General features: G+C 41.3%; 1 protein-coding gene across 2 annotated transcripts in view; it reads right to left on the reverse strand.

The window, feature by feature from the left end:
- ZNF366 (zinc finger protein 366) overlaps positions 1-16,849 on the reverse strand; it is a 67,234-nt gene extending 50,385 nt beyond the window's left edge. For both annotated transcript variants that reach the window (XM_036849366.1, XM_036849364.1), the window contains exon 1: positions 16,730-16,849. The gene's annotated coding sequence lies outside the window, so the exon portion shown is untranslated. The remainder of the gene's footprint in view (positions 1-16,729) is intronic.
- Positions 16,850-20,690: the final 3,841 nt, after the last annotated feature.

Consider the following 20,690-nt stretch of genomic DNA (forward strand, 5'->3'; position numbering starts at 1 on the left):
TTTTTAATAGCTGAGGAAAATATAACTAATAAAAATTGTAGTTATTTAGCAACTGTCATGATCAGTCAATTAGTTTTGAGTTCTTTCTGTGTGTTTTTTTAAGGCCATGTTTGGAGTTCTTTCTTGGCTGTACTAGCTCCTCCATGTCTCCAGATACCACTCCATGTTCCTCTTCTTCTTTGTCCCCAACCCCTACCCCTCCTCCTCTTCCTCGTCTTTATTCTCTGTTGGGTCTGGGATACTCCAGCTGCCAGGAGGAACCCACCATATCCCCAACCTGACAGTTACCCTTATCCCTGTTTCTCTGGGACCTACTTTCAGGAGATAAGCATATTGTCATTAATAGATTACGAAGGCTTGAAGTCAAGTTCCAATGGGTGGAGAAAACCAAAGAATAAGTTGTATAATATCTTTCTGGCTTATCAGTTTTAGTGGTGAGTAATTTAAAACACTTTAAATGCAAACCAATACGGATATGTTATGGAGCAGAATGCAAAAATTAGGACAGGTTAAAGGCTGAAATTCTACCTAAGCAGATTACTTAGGATTTCTTTTCTAGATTTTTCTCTCCCATTAGCAGTACTTGGATTAGAAAAGTCTAAGAAGAACTGATACAACACGGCACTTCCTCTGAGCTCCATGGAGGTGAAATATCAGGATTGATTTTCTAAGGGCTGGTAGAATCAGTCTTGTTATTTTACTGTGCCTTTGAGCAAGGAATGTTTTTTTCTGGGGACTGTCTGGAAGGTGATGGAGGGAAGTTGGGGATCCTTTCCTCTGGATCTTGAACATCCACCAGGCAGCAGCCTTACCAAACTGAGGGCAGAGTGGCCTTTTTCTCATTATTCAACAAATAAAAGAAATAAGCAAGGAAACTTATCATACCTAAGACTATGATTAAAAAGAAAAATCTGGCATGTGTTCAAGGACGAAATTTCTATTACAAACTGATTTCACACTGAATGTGTTGAAGACCTTTAAAGAGAATGGAAATATGTGAAATAAAGGCTAAGCCATGATTACTTGGATTTGGCTTTAACCTGTCCACACTGAGGTGCACATACTCTCAAGCCCCAAGGATACTTAAGCTCATCACAGCATGTGGAGATAAGGTATAGCACCATGTATGTAACGTGCCTGTAGAATGCACTTGTTATAGAAGAGCAAAGAGCTCAGGACACAGTCAGAATCCCAGCTCCCCCACCTACTAACTTTCCTAAGCCTCCCTTTTCTTAACTGTAATAACAGGATAATAACACTTTATCAAATATTTCTAGCTCTTCTTCTGAGCACATAGTCAGATTGCACGTCCCTATTCCCTTTACTTGTAGGCATGGCCATGTGACTTGCTTTGGCCAACAAAATGCGAGTACAAGTGACATGTCATTTCCTTGTGGAATCTTTGAGAATCAGTCCATGGTTCCCATAATTTTCTTTCCCTCTACCATAGCAACCTGAAACATTTCCAGTATAGCTGTTCTGTCAACCTAGGTCCTAAAGCTAAGGTGACCTGGGTCAAAGCCATTGTTTATTTACGAAACGGATATGTAATGGAAGGGAGATATAAATCCTTGTTTTCTTTCTTTTTTCTTTATTTTTTTAAGCTGTGGGGATTTAGAGTGTGCTCGTCACTGAAACATTACCTAGTCTATCCTGACTAATACACTACTTCATGGATCTGGGGAAAGACTAAAACGAGATACCTAATAGTTGTTACTATTGCTATGTACCTGCATGGCACATAGCAAGTGCTAAATAAATGCTAGTTCTTTCCTCCCTTACTAAATTTAAATTTCTCTGCTTTGTGATCCTTCCCAGCCCTTCTTTATCAGCCCTGAGCTATGCTGCTCTTCAGATGGTTGTTTTCAATTTGAGAAGAATGAAAATAATCTTCATTTTAAGACTTTTAAAAGTATTCCTTCATACACTTTAAGAAAACGAGAGAGCCCTTGAGTGGAGCAGAGTTGGGAATTCCCATGATGGGAAGAGAACCTCCTCTCTGAAATTTATAAAAGAGAAAGGAGCTAAGTGTCTTATCAAGGAAATCAGCCAGAAAGTAAAACCAGTGAACTCTGAAAATTTCCAACCACAGAGAATGCTCCACCCGACAGCAACATGCCTCTATCACAGAGCTGGGAGCACAGACCTTTCATGGGGATCCAGTTCTGACTCTCCTTTAACAGGCTATCTGTCCTGGAGGGAGGTGGAGTCCTTGATCTACTTAGTACCTGCTTTTATGACATTTCAGTAAGAATGATGAAGATGGTCAGACCTCAAACTTTTAGCTTTTTCCTCACTGGCTTCTTAAGAGGCCTCTCCCTTCCTCTACCCAATCCAGGCTGTAGCTTCATGGGTCTGAGAGGGGAAGCCAATGGGCCACTGCTGCTGCTTTAGCCAAATCACTTAGACTTAATCATTAACAACTCATTGAATTAGGCCATCAACCTAATACTTTTTTTAGGGTGTTTAGCTCCACATTGGAGGGAAAAATTTCCTACCTAAATTTACCCTAGAAAGCCATGTCTTTGAGACCTATTCAAAGGGTAAATGTTTATTGATCAATTTAGAAGGCATTCATTAGGTCCGTGGTTCTCTAAACTGTTGAAAATTTCGAGCATAAGAGAAGGAAAGAGGAAGAGAATATATATGAGACAGATCTTAATAAGTCCTCCACTTTTGCAGTCACTTCCAGAAATTAGAGGCAAGCAAGACAGCTCTACTTCAGAACCTCCAGTGAGAGAAGAGACATGCAGAAAAACAGGAAAGGTGACAAAGGAGAACATTCATTCAGAGATTTGTATTAAGCATCTGTGGAAGGATAGGTGCTGTGCTGGGCATGGATAGACAATGGTGAGAAAAGTCATGGTCCTGACTTTCTCAAGGGGAGCGGACACTATTGCTATTTTGTGTGGGTTCACAGCAGAACTTTACCATCCCTGTCCACCCCCCACCACTAGATGCCAATAGCGCCTCTTGGTCATTGTGATAATCTCCCTGTTTCCAAATGCCTCTGGGGCATTTGGAACTCTACTGTCCCCAGTTGAGAACTACTGAACTTGAGTATGATAGTTGCTGACGGTGCTACATTAGAGAGCTCTCAAAGGGGCATAAAGGACCCCAGTGAGAGTAGAAGGAGCCAAAGAGAAGTTCATCCTGAGATGGCACTTGCTGCCTACATCTTGCCCTGATTTACAGATCCGAAGTTCCAAAGAAGGCAGGACTAGTTTTGAGGTGCTGGTGGCTCTGAAGATACTCTGAATTTACTTGAAGTTTGGGGAATGAATAGAATTATTTGAGGAGGAGGAAGCTCTAAGGGGTGCGGATTGGTTAGAAAGAACCGCTAGACATCCCTCAATAGTTAGCTAGTTGGCTAGTAGATTAACAGGGGCCCTTTAGAGCTGGTCCACAGCTCCTTGGAAGGAGCTTAGACGGCTAAAGGCACATCATGTTGGAACTGATGGCGCACGGCCACCTCAGGGGTCTGGCACATACTTTTGGCAACTCACAACCTTCTTCCTCATTTTTAGGTTGCATTACTTGGAGGACGAGAAAGGCTGATAAGAGAAAGGGAAACTAACATTTATTGAGCACCTAGTATGGTCAGATAAAGCGCTAGGAATGTTCCAATGTGCTATATCACAGAGAGGCTGAGTGAGGTAGAAAGAGCATAAACTGAGAAGTTAGGCAGCCCAGGGTTTGAACTGTAGGTCTTTCACCTACCAGCTGTGACCAGTTACTTAATCTCTGAGCCTCAGGTTCCTCATCTTGAAACAAACAAAAAAAAAAGAAAACCACCTCACGGGGTTAATTATGAGATTTCATAAAATAGGATATACAAAACACTTGACCGAAAAAAAAGCACTCAATAAATATAACTATACTAGTATTTTTGGCTTCCTAACAATACTAGTAAGAAGAGATTCCCATGGTTGTAAAGAGGAAGGAGGAAGACCTGAAACAAGATTAGGGCTAGAGATCTAGAAAAATAACAAGACAAATCAATAATGCTCATTCCAAGTTGCTAGTTTGTTACTGCAGGCCTTTTCATCTGGACATTTTGAGGGAAAATCTCAGCAATTGCTGCAGCTCTGAAAATGGGCCTCAGAGAGCCCCTCTCTCTACTGTGCACTGGCCAAACCATTGGGATGGGGGGCGGCGCATTCTGGGTCAAACCTTAGGGACAGGGACACACTGGAGAGCACACAGAGGAGTGCAACCTGCTGGTGAGGAGATGCAAAACCACACCTTACTGAGATGGCTGACAGAACCTGGAGTGTTAAGAAGGAGGTGTGTTGGAGGTCTGGGGACTTGATAGCTTCTACTTGAATACTTCAAAGGGCCGATACTTGGAAGGACTGGATTTGTTTTGTGTGGTCCCAGTGAGTAGAAACAGTGTCAGTGGATGGAGGTGACAGGGAAGCATATTCACCTCCATTCAGTATAACCATTAATTTACTGGAAACTTCTGGAAAGCTTGAACTGGGTTTTATTCATGTAGTGTCCACAGCACCAGCACAGAACCTTGCCCACGTGGTACAGCCAACGATGAGTAGCTGCTAGGACTATTACTGCCTGGTCTTGGGAAAAGCAGCCGGTTTGGAGAAGCTGATTATCTCTTCATTGGCCCATCAGCCTGAGACCTTTGTTAGAAACAATTATGTCAGGCAGTAGTGACACTCAGGGCAGCCCATTTTTAAAAGTCTAGCAACGGGTTCTTTTCTTCTACCTTAAACACCTCACTTTGCAAACACTGAAAAAAAAAAAAGTTTCTATTGGGCTCAAAGGTTGTTCATGGCATAAAGCTAAATAACTATCCATGGGATGATCTGGAAGTGAAATTTTAAGCTAGATAAACATTGAGCCTGCTATGAAAGGTCATTCTGACTTCCTTTGACCCTCTTATAACTGTGATCCTCAGCATTTTGGTTTGTGGCAAGAAAGCATTGCTTCTCTCCTCCTGTCTAGATGGTTTACTGATCTTGTTTCCTCTTATAGTTTCTAAGGAGGAATAAAGCCTGTACTTGACATCTGCTCCAAGCCCAAACTCTTCCTGCCTGATCTATTAAATGCATATTTTGATGAATTTAATGCATAAAGTTGATAGATTTGTAACAGCTACTGGACCAGAAGATATAGAAACATCATCGTCTCTCTAGCTTGAGCTCATTGAAGCAAATACTCCCAAACACAGCATCTGCATAAAAGCTGCTGTCCTAACTGCCTGCCTGTGACTAAGGAAATGTAGATGAGGAATTACATATCTAGAATTGCCCTTTCTTCCTATTCCACATTTTCACTTACTCATTAATTTATCCCCCAAATGTCTATCAAGTTCCAACTACGTGACAAAAAGCAGCAGCAAGTGGTGCCTAACACAACAAGACCACATTTGCTGTTTCCTATGTGACAAGAATGTGTTAAGGCATCACGTGCATTAACTCACGTGACTGTCACAGCACCCTATGAGGTACGCTCTACCCTTTTCCCCATTTTGTCAATAAGGAAACTAGTACGCAAATAGGTTAAGGAGATTGCCCAATGTCACGCAGGTCAGAAAGGAATCTTTAGGGAGACAGTTGTTAGACAAAGGAAGAAATTAAACAATAATGATGACCAGTTCCAGACACTTTCTATCAAATATAGGTATAGGTAGCAGTTTAAGAGTGGAAAATCTCACTGCCACCAGAAGACCTAGATTATTCAAAATACCACCCTGTAATTTATTAGTGAACACCAGCTTTGGTCTACAGACAGTGGTTCCCAGGTTTTTCAGCATGATTCCCTTTGTAAATTTCATAAATAAATAAATAAATAAACCCATTTTGCAAATCCCCAGAAAGTTTGAAAAAATACAAAATAACCAAAAGCTATTTTTAATTCAGCAACATTTGAAATTAATTCATATTTTATTAATTACCACTATATAACAAGATTTGAAAGCAGAGTGTACTTTCAAAACATTATTTAGTCAGTGTGCAAACAGTAGGTACTTGACATCCAAATACAGACCCCTTGACTCCTTGCAATAACTCCACAGACCCTGGAGATTCACAGAACTTACGACTTCTGCCGAATCGCCTATCTTCTCTGAGTCTCGGTTTACTCATCTCTAAAGTGGGGATAATAAGAGCTTTAATGTGAGACCAACAAGAATTTGGAGGGCTCTTGTCTGAGAGAGTACAAAAATAGTCAAAAACAGCCTCTGACAAATATGGTTCCAATGTAGTTAGGGAGAACAGACACACATGAAAGAATTAGTAGGCAGGGCAACCCACTAAGCTAAACTATGCCTTCTGGAATCTAGTTCTAGAATGTGATCTGATAATATATAAGGCAGTGAGTGTATGCAAAGAGTGTTCACTATCACCTTACACACAGACGGGAAATTCAATTCACTTAAAAGCCGTCAAATATTTTTTATTGTTTTTGCTGGAGGGCTGCTATCTATGGCTGAGACACTTGAAGTTACAGGGATGCACAGATACATCCCTTGCTGGGCTGCACTGAGACCGAAGCTGGGAGACACGGGCATATGCACGTCATGGTGATGGAAGATTTTTGGCCTGGTTTGGTTTGGTTTGAAGCTGCAACTCATATTTATTAAATGACTACCATGGGGAGGAAGTTATACAATGGCCCTAATATTAATATTTAATGATATTTTGATCCAAATGTAATTTAAGGAACATTTTTCATGCAAATTGAAACTTGCTGATTAATTTAACTGGCTCAACCCCCAGCATAATGTCACAATCTTGCAATTTTCCAGCCTGCATTTATCACATTTTCAGGATATAATTGACTCCAGGGGATAGAATTGTGGAAGTAGTTTCCCTCAATGATACTAGCTTGGGTGCAGCAGAAATTACTCCAATCTCTCCCTTTGTGTTGTTGGATTGGGGAAAAAAAAGCCTTTGAATCACCCCAGGACTCTCAGTTCATGGTGCTAATGAGTACACAGCTTGATGACTTAGATGCCTCTCTTCCCCACTTCCCCAGGAAGGCTCCAGATCCCATGAGCAGGGAGAGTTCAGATAAATAATGAAAAGGGCTAACATTTATTGAATATTACTATAAGGCAGGCACTGTGCTAAGCAGTTGCATGGATTATCACTCTTAATCCTCACAACAAACCCTAAGAGGATGGTGCTATTTTATGCCTGTCATGCAGATGAAGAAATTAAACTACTCATGATCACACCGCTGGCAAGCGAGTGGATGGGGACTTGATCTCAAGCAGCTGCCCCCAGAACATGGGTTGTAACCACTCCTCTATACTGCCTTGCCACTCCCCTCTCAAACTCGGCTTTCTGGCCTGCTTTCTCACCCTGGTTGACACCCATATTTTACATGTTGCCAAGGGAATGGGGACCCTATGATTTGAGAGTCAACTGAAGGAGAAGGAACAAAGCCTTTGGTTGTGGCTTTGTATGTGGCATTTAGTGACATGCGGGCAGGGAAAGGACAAGAGGAATGTAGATGGATGTGAAATGATCATCCTTAAAGAAATTATCAGAGCACGGAATTTAAAATCAGAAGCATTTTCATTATATATATGTACTGTACTTAATTGAGCCAATTCCTTATTGGACAATTATGCTATACCTCATCTGTTTTTTTTTTTCTTGTCTTGCATTGTAGGTATGTCTTTTTACATCTTACAAGTATATTTGTAATATAATTTCCAAGAGGAGTCACTTTTACATTTTGATAGACACTCACAAATTGCTCTCTAAAGTTTTACTAATTCACTATTCTACCATCGATATATGACAGTACTCTCCAGATCCCCAGAAACAAATATGCTAATAAATGTTTTATCTTTTGTTTCATCAAGTAGGTAAAAAATGGTATCTCATAGTTTTAATTTGCATCCATTTTTATGAAGTAGATTGAGTATCTTTTATTTTTTACATGTTTAAGAACCAAATATGTTTCATTTTATGTGAAATGTGTTTCATGTCATTTGTCCATTTTCTGGTCATATTAAGTTCTTTGTGATACATGTTTAAAATGTTTCCCCCAGTTTTTTGTTTGCCCTTTTGACCTTGCTTATTGAGTTTGGGCCCTATAGAAGCTTTTTAATTTTAATGTATAATAAATGTTAAGGCTTCTAGATAAAACTAGAAAGACTTTTCCTACCCTGCGATTCAAAAAAAAATAAATCTGCCAGTTTCCTATTATTTTTATGCTTTTATTTTTAACATTTTAAATCTCTGATCTATCTGGAATTTTAACTTAAGAAATAAAGAAGAGATATGTTTGTTTTTTCCCAAATAGCTACCTAGGTGTCCCAACACCATTAACTACATAATCCAACTTTCCTCTCTGATATGCAATGCTATTTTTGTCATATACTGAATTTCCATATGCTTTTGGGTTCACTGACTTGCCTTCTATTCATGTGTCAGCGAGCACACTCAAGCCTCTATCTCTGACTCCAAGTTTAGGCTTCTCTTCTGCATTACTTACATTTTCAAAACAACACACAATAAGTGAATGGAACCCTTTACGAATTTCTTGCAATAACACTTAAGTCCTCTCTCACCTTCTCCCCTATTGCCACTAGCTAACAAAATTCAAGCTCTTTTTTTTATTATAGCTAAGAAAAATATAATTACGATAGTAAATCTGTTTGAAAGTATAGGGGACTGAGAATCAGATACTACATTCTTGAGTCAAATAAACAGTTTGGGGCTAATCCACAGTTTCCTTCCATAACAGCCAATGATTTTGGATAGTCTGTGTGTGTGTGTGTGTGTGTGTGTGTCTGTGTGTTTATACACACATGTGTAAGGCACATGTGCCATGTACAGGAGAGATAACACACTATTAAGTAAACCAACTCCCCCTCCCCCAAAATCCATACTGGTTGTAAAGCAAATAAATTTAGCACTTTATGTCCTAATCCTTCTGGGATAGGATTTGCTCACAGCAGAACGTCCTTCCTGACTGCAGGTACTGAATATGTGATGCCGAAATTCCTCTCCTAGGAGGCTCAGAGAGAGCACAAGGAGCCAGTGTAAAGTGTGGAATGCCTGAGCACTTAAAGGTTGTAAAGACAAACCAAAATGATGTAATATTGAGCTGCACCTTCTTTTCCAAACACTGGGCTCTCCACTCCTTCTCCAACATCCTCTCTAAGACTCACGACCCAGGCTACAGCTAGGAGATAAGAACTCTCCATCCCTGGGGACCCAGAGACAGGGGATTGTGCTGATGTGACTGGGATGCAGGAGAGCTCTGGATGATGTTGGAGGAGACGCTGACTTGCTTGCTGCATTACATACTGAATATCTCCTGAGTGTTAAGAAAGATGGTGCTTGCCCAACTCTCTCTCTCTCTCTTTTTTTTTTTTTTTGGCTGCACTGCATGAGAGCGCAGAGTCCTAACCACTGGACCGCCAGGGAATTCCCCCCAACTCTTAAAAAATCCGGTAGGAGGCAGGATTCTGGATATACCTAGGAGTAACCTTGTAGAACTTTTTGCATGTTCTTCACCCTAAGATTTCAAGTTCTAGTAGCTCAGGAACCCCACCTTGATGGGTTAAGTATGGTGCTCCTTAGCACCTTAAAAGTTTTCAATGCATACATTTTTCAGGATAATGCTGAAAGATCCCCCTTTGTACATTTTTTTAACTGAAAAAGCTATTAGGGGTGGAGGGGAGGGGAGGGAGCTCCACTATGCTGTGGGGAAGAAAACTGCCTGAATTAGAAAAACAGTAAGAGACAAGCAGTGGCTTTTGTGGTGGGTGTTCCATAAAACAGCGTTGAAAACGCAGAGTTCTTTCTCTCCCTGCACTTCCCGTGAGGAAGGCCAGAGGGCCTCGATTAAGGGGGAGAAGCCACCATCTCCATCCAGGCAAAGGCGTTGTGTCCAGGCTGAAGCAAACCAGAGGTTATTCCGGTCCTCTCCCTCACTCTCTTCCGGCCCTGCTTCCTTTCCCCCACCCCTCCAACAATAGCCCCTCTTGATTTCTGTTCTAAGTGAGAACGGTGAGTCCCCAGTGCAAAGGAAGCTCTAAGGATTCTTTCGAACTGGGAAGAGTGAGGGGTGTGTGCTGGCATCTGCTCCTTGGCGGTGATGCTGGGGACCCGCCCCCCAACCTTCTCCCAGAGGCAGGTAGCAGGGTTTCTTGTCCCCATTCTCCAGCATTCAAAGGGAGAAGCTGGCAGCGTACCTCTTCTTCCCAGAAGGGCTCTGAGATACTCTGTCTCATACCGTTGCTTTTAGATATTTTTTCAAACCGCTGAAAAAGCTGGACACCTTTTTGGAATGATGTTCCCCAAACTTGTCACTGCCCCTGCTGGGTCTTCCTTACCTTGAGCCAGTAGCCTGTGGGACAGTCAGAGCCTTAGGCCCCTCCCCAGATTCATTAGAGCTGGGAAAGGCCTAGTTATCGGCCCCAGGTGATTCTGATGTTTGGTTCTCAGAACACACTTGAAAAACAATACCCCAGACCTTTACTCTCTGAGATTATTAGGGTACCTTGGTATGGCGTTAACTTGCTAGGTGAGACCACAAAAATCATGCCTAATGTTGCTCAGAGCTGAATAGACTTGAGGCTTGTCCAGTAACACCATTATCCAAGAGGGAGTTATGTTGTCTTGGACAAGTTCAAAGTTTAAAAAAGGACTCTGTAGAACAGGGACCTACATTCTGAAGTCAATCTGTGTATACAACAGATCAAAGCCCTAAGGCAGTGCTGCTCAAACTTGAATGTGCTCCTGAATCATATGGAGATCATGTTAAAGTGCTGATTCTGATTCAGGGGGTCTGGGGTGCAGTCTGAGATTCCGCTTTTCTAACAGACTCCCAGGTGATGCCATGCTGTTGGTTCTTGGACTACACTTGAGGAACACTGCCTTAAGGGACACTTAATTAAAAAAAAAATAATTATTAGCTGCTTCCTCCTTAATGAGAAACCTGCAAACAAGGAACATCAATTCAGTGACCTTGAGTAAATCACTTACCTTTTTCTAGCCTATCTGTTAAACAAGGTAGTTGCCTTTCCTCATCTCTGAAATGGGGAGAATAAAGCACCTACTTCTTAGAATGGGAGGGTTAAGTGAAATAATGTATGTAAAGTTCTTGGCAGTCCCCAAACATCGTCATGACTCCTCCATAAGTGTTGCGGGCGGTGGTGATCCTGTGGTTATCTCATTCTCCCATTAATACCAGTGGCCGTCACAGAATGAGGTCAAAGCGGGGCCGTAGCAGATCATAGGAAAATAGGAGAAGGGGTCAGAATTCCTTTGTGTGGCCCTGGTATTTGGCACTAAAGAGACAGGCTTTATCAATGTGAACAAAGAGAGGTTTTTCTGTTCCTACTATGGATAATGGAAACCTAAGACCCCAATGTTGTTATATTCATACTTATATCTACCACTTTAAATTTGCCAAATAAGTGCAAAACTGCCTCAGTCCAGGATTTGTTCATTTTGGCTGTCTCCAGTGCCTAATTATATAAAGGAAAAGGTATTGTGTGCCACAAGGATATCACATTTCCCTCCCTGAATTCACTCCTTCGTGTTTGTGTAAACTCAGTGGCATCCCTTTAACTTGGATTTACAGCCCTGCCTATAAAAAAAACCTGAGAGCACTGAGCATTTCCTACAAGGCTAAATCCTGGCTCACAACTCTTTTAGTCAAGGAGAAACAAATGACCACTCTCTCTCTGTCTCTCTCTGTCGCCAAAAACAATGTGCTAACCCATCATCTGCCCAGAAAACAAATGGAAAATAAAATGCAACCAAAGTCATTTCTGTGTATCTGATAAATGTTTATCTCCCATAAGCCAGTGGGTGGGCTCCTTGCCAAGATGACACATTAATATACATGTAACAGCCCCATGCATGTCATGGTGGAACAAGCCATAATTCCAGTCAATTCAGGTGGGAATAAACATGTCAAGCTGGCAGTTTGGCACTGTCCAGAACCCCAGAAACTTTGACTAATTTTCAACTTACTAACTGCTGTATTTAGCATTATATTAAGACAGCATATTTCACTCTATAGCCCACTTATTTATTGTCATCTATTCCACAAATATTTATTGTGCATCTATTTTATGCCATGCACTATTCCTGGCCCTAGGCGTATAGCAGTGAACGAACAAAGGCCCTGTCCTCATGGTGCTTACTGTCTAGTGAATTTATGTATTATACATAACTTCTGATGAAGACATCTTATTCTTTTATCTATATGTCACTGTTTTATCTAAATGTATTTGATATTTGAATGGTTAAAAAGAACAGCCATCATTAGGCTAGCTGTTTCTGAGAGTGCACATCAAAATATTTGCTGCCTCTCTGCTTCTGTCAGGTGGAGACCTGTGTTCAGTGCTGCTCTACTTATTAGCCATATAAACATGTGAGAAAAAAATTCAAGAGATTTGGGTAGAAATGAAATTAGGGAAATCAGAAATTTTTCTCTAAGCTACAGATTTTTCTTATGATTAAAGCAGATTTAACAGGACTTGTGGGTGCCGGTTTTTCAAACACCATTATCAATCTTTTGCCTTTCCATGTCAGTATTAACTTAGGGACAAGGATCTAACTTCTAAAGTAGGCTCAGCACAACACACACTGTAAAAAGGTAAAAACAAAACCAAAAAACTTACGAGATTGAATCTACAAATATTTTTTTTAAGTGAATAGAAAAAAATAGTATCTGTGTTTTCCTTGATTAAAGAAAGAATGCATTTGTATCTTAATGTAAGATGCAAATAATATATAAATGCATAAATCGAAGAGTGCTATTCACACAGAATTACAATATTTATAATTCTAAGTAATTGCTCTTTTATGATACATATGTTGTTATAGAACATTCATCAGTCTTATCCAATTGGTTGCATAGTCCTTACTCCATAATGCTAACAGCTTCTAGAATAACAATTGATACGTCCAAAACTAATTTCTGGAGAGAACATCAAATGCCGAAAGGGAATTATGCTTAAAAGTATGGCTCTTAAAACATACGTTTTAATTTAATGTCAATGCAATCCTGAAGAAGACAGAGCAAGACAGTGACCATCTGTTTTAGAATACCACAGGATGTCAGCATAAGAATCTCACAGATCATCCAGTGCAGCGGGCTGGGGAGAAGAGTGCAAACAAGCCCCAGGTGAATTCTGATACACACTCACACACACAGACCACTTTGAGAGTCACTGATTTGGTCCAACCTCATCATTTTACAGAGAAAACTGAGGTCCAAGCAAGTGAAGAAACCTATCAGGTCACACGTATAGGGGGCAGCAGAGGTTGGACAAAACAGAACAGAAGTGTTCTGACTCCCAAACTGGTCTTTGTTCTCCTGCTCTAAGCCACCTTAGAAGACACATTTTGCACATTAGGGTAGAAAAACCCAGCTTCAAATTGCTCTCTGAGGGTTAAGTTGTCCAAACAAGTCTCTATTGTATCAGAGCCTCTTATTCTAACAAAAGAACCTCAAAGGTTTGTGTTATTGGTGATTTTGGTTGTTGCTGTGGTTGTGTGTTTTGCTTTTGGAAGATGGAGAGGGAAGTTTAACTAAGACCTAAGTTAAAGTATCATTATTACTTAACAGACTAACCAGGATGTAGGTTTTAAAGGTTAGAGTGAGAGAAAAATAGCAGTTGGATCACACACACACACACACACACACACACACACACACACAAAGTGGTGATACCGGTGATAAAGTAAGTGGCTTGCCGCTAAAATATTTGAGGAGAGGGATCTCTTAGCCTTCACTGTGGGGAGAACATGTCACTTCAAGTCCTTTTCTCTCTGGCTGAGTCATTGCCACAATGGTCTCCAAAAAAAAAGTCTCCAGCCCTCCACTGCCAGGGAAAAGGTCACCAAGAGCACAGAGCTCGAGAGCTTGGGGAAGTGGGTGAAAGGGAGAATGAAATATCTACAATATCATGTAGTCTCTTCAAACATTCATCTAAGTTCAAGACTTTTATCCCAAGACAAACTCTTCCCTACTCTCCCCTCTATTGGACACAGCTGGCATTTTAATGAGGCTAAATCTGGCGTTTCTGCCATTAGTGAAGATGAACATCAAAATATTAAGCTCTGCTTTCCTTTGTTTTAAAAGAATTGAGCTTCACTCAATGTGTGCCCAACTCCAGAGCTATGAGGCATGATTTTTGTTCTGACAGACCCTTGGTATAGTATTGATCATGGATAATGACACAAATTATGGGGATATAGTCTACTCTCTACATTCCAAAGAGACAGTACCCTTAAGTATTAACATAAAACTTTAAAAATTACAACTGACATTGGTTGACTCCTATTACTTGCCATGCTTTGTGTTAATCATGTTACATAAATAATCTTATTTAATCCTCACAACAACTCTATTATAACGTAGATGCAATTTTACATTAGGGGAAACTGAGGCTTAGAGTAATTACCTGGCCGAAGTAAGTGTCACACAGTAAGCAACAAAGCTGGAATTCAAACCCAGATTTGTATAACAACAAAGCCTGTGCTTTTGATGTTCTGCTTGCTCTCATTTGATTCACATCCCAGCACACAGACCTACAGGACACATCCTAACATAATTTAACATTTATATGACAAATTTATAATTTAGTTATATGTACAGTTTGGGCACAAATTAATTAATGCAACCTCTGTGTGTCAAATTATGGCTCATTCCAAGCTGGAGTTCCCCTAATGTTATCACAGAAGAGCCTCTGATGACCCCAAAGAAGAATCACACACTGGAAGTTTCCACAAATGCCAACTCACTCCTTGGAGTTGAGTGAAGACAGATTGGTAGCAACTAGCCTAAACGAGTCAATGGCTTTTTTCATTAGGGAGCTGATTTTTTCCCCCCAGTATCCAACAAATATTCTCATGGCAATGACTTAACGACTCAAATGGAAATACTGAATACATATTTTTTCTTTTAAAGAAAAGAATCTATCCTGAGCTCCTTAATCTTGGGCCATAGTGGAGACACACGCTCGAGGCTGTTTTCTGCGCCATTGGCATACCCACCTTTTGCCTTACTTGTCTTTGGTCAGTGTGACTCTGCTGTCATTTTTTTCATATTGTGTTGCATCTGATGCTTTTATTCAATAACCCAAATGAGAGAGTGTTCTCTGATGTTGTTCTAATTGGGCATAAAATCAAATACATTATCAAGGAAAAATGAAACTGAAAGAAGCAAGAAAACTCGCAGCCCTAAGTTTTCTACTGGTGTCACATTTGCTGATAAAAGATGCAAAATAAAAAAACTGCCCAAGCTGATCAGTCCCGGCTCCCTTTTGACCTGAAGATCTAGGAAATGGGGTGGCTGTGTAGGTGGTAGGGGAGCTGGAGAACACTTCCAACTGTTATTAGCATGATTTTGCCTCCTCAGCAGGCAAACGCTAATCACATCTCTTTTCCGTTGCTCGTTTTATAGTGCTCCTAAGGAAAGCCTCTTGAAAAAAAGGAGAAGAAAAAAGAAGTCTGACTAATGGAACAAAACCCACATAACAGTCCAGTTCTATCATATTTTCTTATTCTTATTAAGATGATGGCTCGGTTTCGAATAAAGATTAATTACTTGATTGTGGTTAATGCATAGTCTGGCCAAGTTAATTTATAAATGAGAGAACAGCTATTTTTATCACACTCTTCACATCCCAGATGACTTCAATCAGTAAATTTCATAGAAATGAATATAAGAGAAAACCTCTGCCTGTCCTTTGTCTTTCACCCATTCAACACCTCTCTGAGTTGAATGATTAATATTAATTAGTAAATATACACAGTCTTTCAGAGTGACCTTGCTGGCCTGTTTTTGACAATGTGATCTTGGCTTCCTTGTGGCTTGCCATGATGATTTCTTCATAACATTATACTTTCTGCCGAATTTAATTAAGTAAGTTAGACTTTTAAAAACTAGTTGTGTGTGTAATCTTGACTAGTTTGCTGTATTCTATTTGGTGCTTCGAAAACCAGGCGCAGGGTAAATATTTTTCAACATTTAGCTTGGTTTTTCACTCCTACTGACACAAGCGATCAATCTCAATCTTCCTCTTAGTGGCATGTTGTTTTCCAAAACTAAAGCTACATGCCCCAAAATCTTTGCCTTCTTTTGCGTGGCAGATGACATCTTCCACTGACAGTGGATAATAAATTTACATTCAACCCTCATGTGGAACCTGAACACATAAGCCCCCCTGCCATGAAGTACAATTCAAAGTGACATTCCCTTCTTTTTTTCCTCCTACCTCAGTGATGCAGAATAACAATCATAAATTAACAGTTCTCTTTGGGGGGGGGATGCTGAATGAAAAGAAAAGAACAAGAGAAGGCACCTCAATCTAGACAATGGGTAACAAAATCCCCAGAGCAAACCACAGCTCTTAGCAGACACCCTGATAAGGTTCTCAGGACACAGCACTGAGGAAGAGTGAATTCTCCAGTGAGACATATCACATACTCCAGTGGCTCCTGGTTAACCCGGCCATCTTATCTGTGCCAAAATTCAGATTTAACACAATGTCCTCCTTAGCCCAATGCAATTCTATGCCCAGTTCTGCCAGCCTCAGCTCTGCAAAACATCAGTATTCTCTTAAAAAAAACATATAAGCTTAAATTCTGGGCCATCCTTCAGTCGTACACTTTGATTAAGGATTACACCCAGTAAAGCCTTTTCTGTTGAAGATGCCCACAGCAATATCCATCCCAGGGACATTGAAATGGAAGTAGAAAGGATTGCATGGGTAACTTACCCGCTCCTGAGTCTCAGTGGCTGTAGCAGCCCCCGTGCTTTACCTGATCCCTTGCCTCTCTGTCTCCCTCTCTCTCTCCCTCCTTGTCTTGTGTACAGATTGCAGGGAACTTAAAGAACTCGCAGGGACAGTGTTTCAAATGACTTAAGAAAGAGAACAGGAACAATACTTCGTTCTCTTTTTCTCAGATGAGTACCTTCGGGAAGAAGGAAGGAAGGGAGGGGAGAGGGAGGAAGTCAACAACCCTTTGCTTTCCTGAAAAAAAATAAGGAAACAGAAGATAGACATCTCATTTTCTCTTAAACAAAATGTTGGAAGGGGCAAAAAAAAAAAAAAAAAAGAAAAAAAACTTTGAAAAAAGGAATTCCTCAAATATGCTCTCTGCCCTGGGAGCTTTAAAGAGATGAAAAGCCTTACTGGCTTGGCCTGTCCAAACAAATGGTGTTCCAGAAAGTCAGGCTCTCCTGAGCTTGCAGCCCCTGGTATCTAGTTTGCAGAACTGACACAGCCAAAGGGGAACAAATCATGTCTTGTCCACTCTGAGCAAGGGAAGGTCTGGTCTGTCATGCTAACTGAGGCAAAGCGGCAGCCTGTGAGGCCAGGCAGCACGCAGGTCAGCCAGAACGCGTGGCTCTTCCTAGGCTCTCTGAAACGCCAGCGTTGGTGCAGTTCTTCAGCCTGACTCTAGAGCCTTAGAGTTCTTCCCAGATCAAATAACAGATTCATGCACTGGTCCCTGCCATGGACCAAGACAATGGACTAAAACAAGCTTCCATCTTTGCTGGTGGATGAAAAAGGAAAAAAAAAAAAAAAAAAAAGAAACCAACTTGCCACACTGCTGTTGGACATAGTTATCTCAGAACTGTTGTTTACATTGTCCCATCCTTTACATTCTTAATGTTTCTTGGATTTGGTCCCCTCTGGAAAAACTGGAAGGTGATTTCTAATTTGTTTTCTAAATATTGCACAGGTCTTAGATAAGTCAGCCACAGTTTGTGGGGTTTTTTTCAGCAATATGTAGATTTTTTTTAATTTATTTTTTTATTTTATTTATTTTTTAACATCCTGATTGGAGTGTAATTGCTTTACAGTTAGTTTCTGCTTTATAACAAAGTGAGTCAGCCATACATATACATACATCCCCATATCTCCTCCCTCTTGCGTCTCCCTCCCACCCTCCCTATCCCACCCCTCTAGGTGGTCACAAAGCACCGAGCTGATCTCCCTGTGCTATGAGCCACAGTTTTTGAAAAGGGATAGGGAGGCTGAATACAAAGAGCTAGAAAATGGAGGGAATATCCTTTACCAAGTTAGGGGCCCTAGGAGTTCAGTGGGCAAGCATGAGCTCTGTTTAGGGTTTGTTTCGCTTAGGAATAAGCATGGTTTAAAATTCTCTGATTTGTGTTGTTGTGTCTTATGCCCTTCATTCATCTGGTTAAGACCATTTTTCACCACGAACAGGAACCAGCAGTTATGCAGATCTTTGTGGCAGCAAAAGAAAAAACAGCTTTAAGTACTTCCTTATTTCAACCAATTATGAAAAAATGGGGTGGAGAGTCACACCTGAGCACAAGGGGCAAATCAAGTGAATTCAGGAAAAGAATGATTCTGATTCAGTCTCTCTGTAAGACTTTAATTGGATTCAATGGACTATAAGATCATTCATTTATCCAGTTTTCTTCCCCCAGTAGTTATCTATCAATTTATCTCTCTACTTGAAGATGTGTGTGTATGCGTATGTATGTGTGTGTGTGTGTGTGTATCATAGAGAATATAATGTCATTCGGTAAGTTTGTAAGAGCCAGGACAGTCTTATTCTTTGCATTCCCGTGGCACCAATACTGGCACAACACATGGCATTGGATTTCTGCCATGGGTGATCCAACCCCATCTACAGATGAGAAAACTAACGCCCAGAGAAGACTCTGTACTCTTTGCCCGAAGTCACACACATAGTGACTGAAACCAAAATGCTCATCTCTCTCCTGATTCAGCTCTGGTGCCCTTTGCCCTCTGCTGGCCTTCCTCTATATCCTGCCTTTGTAGAAATGGGAAAGAACACGAAAATGAAAATCTGAGAAAGCAAGAGAACAACATGAAAGAATGGCGTTGGGGAGGGATAGGAATTGATCCTTGTAGAGCAACAGCGATACTGGGGGCAAACCTTTGAGTAATTGTGAGGTTTAAGAAGCGCTCTGCTGAAATGTACAATAAAAAGTGGAAGTAGGTGGGAGGGAGGTGAGGGTGAGTGAGGAGAAAGAGGGAAATGCTGGGCTGGGTTTCTGAGGCACCAGTCAGCGGAGGCAAAGAGGGGATGTGAAGAACAAAGAAGCTCGGGCTGCAAATGTCTCTGATCACCTGGAGAAGCAATGACAGCAACATGCAGCCCTTTCCATGTTCGTATTCCTCTTGCAGCCTCAGGGCAGAGCCAGGGCTGAGCCCCAGGAGCCCCGTCAGAATCCAGAGGATTTCCCTTTCAAGTCTGCAGAATGTGGGGACGGTCACGTTGAGGCGTGTTGTTTTCTCCAAGCCAGCTGACCCGCCCAAACACAGCCTGGATGGGGACATGTGCCGTCCGAGCTGGATGGCTTTGATGCCATGGAGCTGCAGCCAGCTGGGAGCTTGTGACTTCACCTCTGGAAAAGCTGGAAGGTGATTTCTAGTGTTTTCAAAATACTGTGAAGCAGCATGGGTCTTAGGTAAGTCAGCCACGGTTTTTCAAAAGGGATTCTCAGCCCTGCCTGTGCCCAGCTGTTCCATTCGCATAGCTCATTGTAACCCTCCTGTGAGATTCATAGAACGGGCTTCTCCCTCTTTCCCTGCTCTGCCAGTCATACGAAGATGATCCCCTACTACTTGTAAAATCACCCGCTGGGTGTCTAGGAGCTGAGATTCCTAAGTCCCTCCCATCAGGTTTCACGGGAGAGATTTCTCATCAGGTCACTCAGGCTGGTGAAGCTTCCTCTCCAGCCATCTCATGATTTATTCAGATTCTGAAGGAAAGTGAAGGGAATGGATGTTTGTACTGCAGACAACTGAGGAAAGGCTTGTGTAGAAGTGGACTATGGCCGAGCCTCTGACCCAGCAGGTGAGCTCCATACTGCACTGGATATTATAGAGATCATTTGATTAGAGAGAGAGGGCTACAAGGTCAGGGGGCAAGGAGAAACACCAAGGTTAAAATTCACTGAGACAAAAGCAGTGACCCAAGACTCAGAACCAGCACTGCAGAAACATGAGCTCTACTCAAAACAGCTTCCCACTTCTGAAGCATCCTAACTGGTACTTCTCCAACTTCTGAATATCCACAGCTCTAGGGCTATCTGTTCACCCCAGGACTAATTTGACCCCTGGCCATGGAGGGTGGGGAAGTGAAGAATGAATTGAAATATAACATATGTTCAGAACAGTGCACAAAAAAGTAAGTGTATTCATCAGTGAATTTTTATAAAACAAACACATCTGAATAACAGAAACCTAACAGGAGACCCCCTGTGGCCCTCCAGCCTTCTACCTCTCCTCAAGGGTCACATGGTCCTAAATTCTCAAACCTGACGTAGATGCATATTACCTGGTTTACATAACAAATGGCATCAAATTGTACTTTCTGTTTTGTATTATATTTGTGAGATTCTCCCCTACTGTTGAGTGTACTTGTGGCTCAATCACTGTCATCGCTGGAGAATACTTCATTCTGTGACTGTACCACAATTTATATATATACTCTACTGAAGATGATATTTGGGTTGTTTCTATTTCGGGGCCATTAACAACGGGCTGCCAGGAATAATCCTGTCACTGCCAGATGTCTTTTTAAAGCCTGGTGCAGGACTCCCCTCTCTCCAGGAAGATTGTCCACTCCAGTGATTCACAACCTTTTGTTTGGTTTCTTTGCACCTACTTCCTCTCACATGGGACGCATGGCATAGTTTTTTTTTTCTTTAATTCAAGTGGATTTGGT

Source organism: Balaenoptera musculus, chromosome 3, assembly GCF_009873245.2.
Source record: "Balaenoptera musculus isolate JJ_BM4_2016_0621 chromosome 3, mBalMus1.pri.v3, whole genome shotgun sequence".
Taxonomy (NCBI): Eukaryota; Metazoa; Chordata; class Mammalia; order Artiodactyla; family Balaenopteridae; genus Balaenoptera; species Balaenoptera musculus.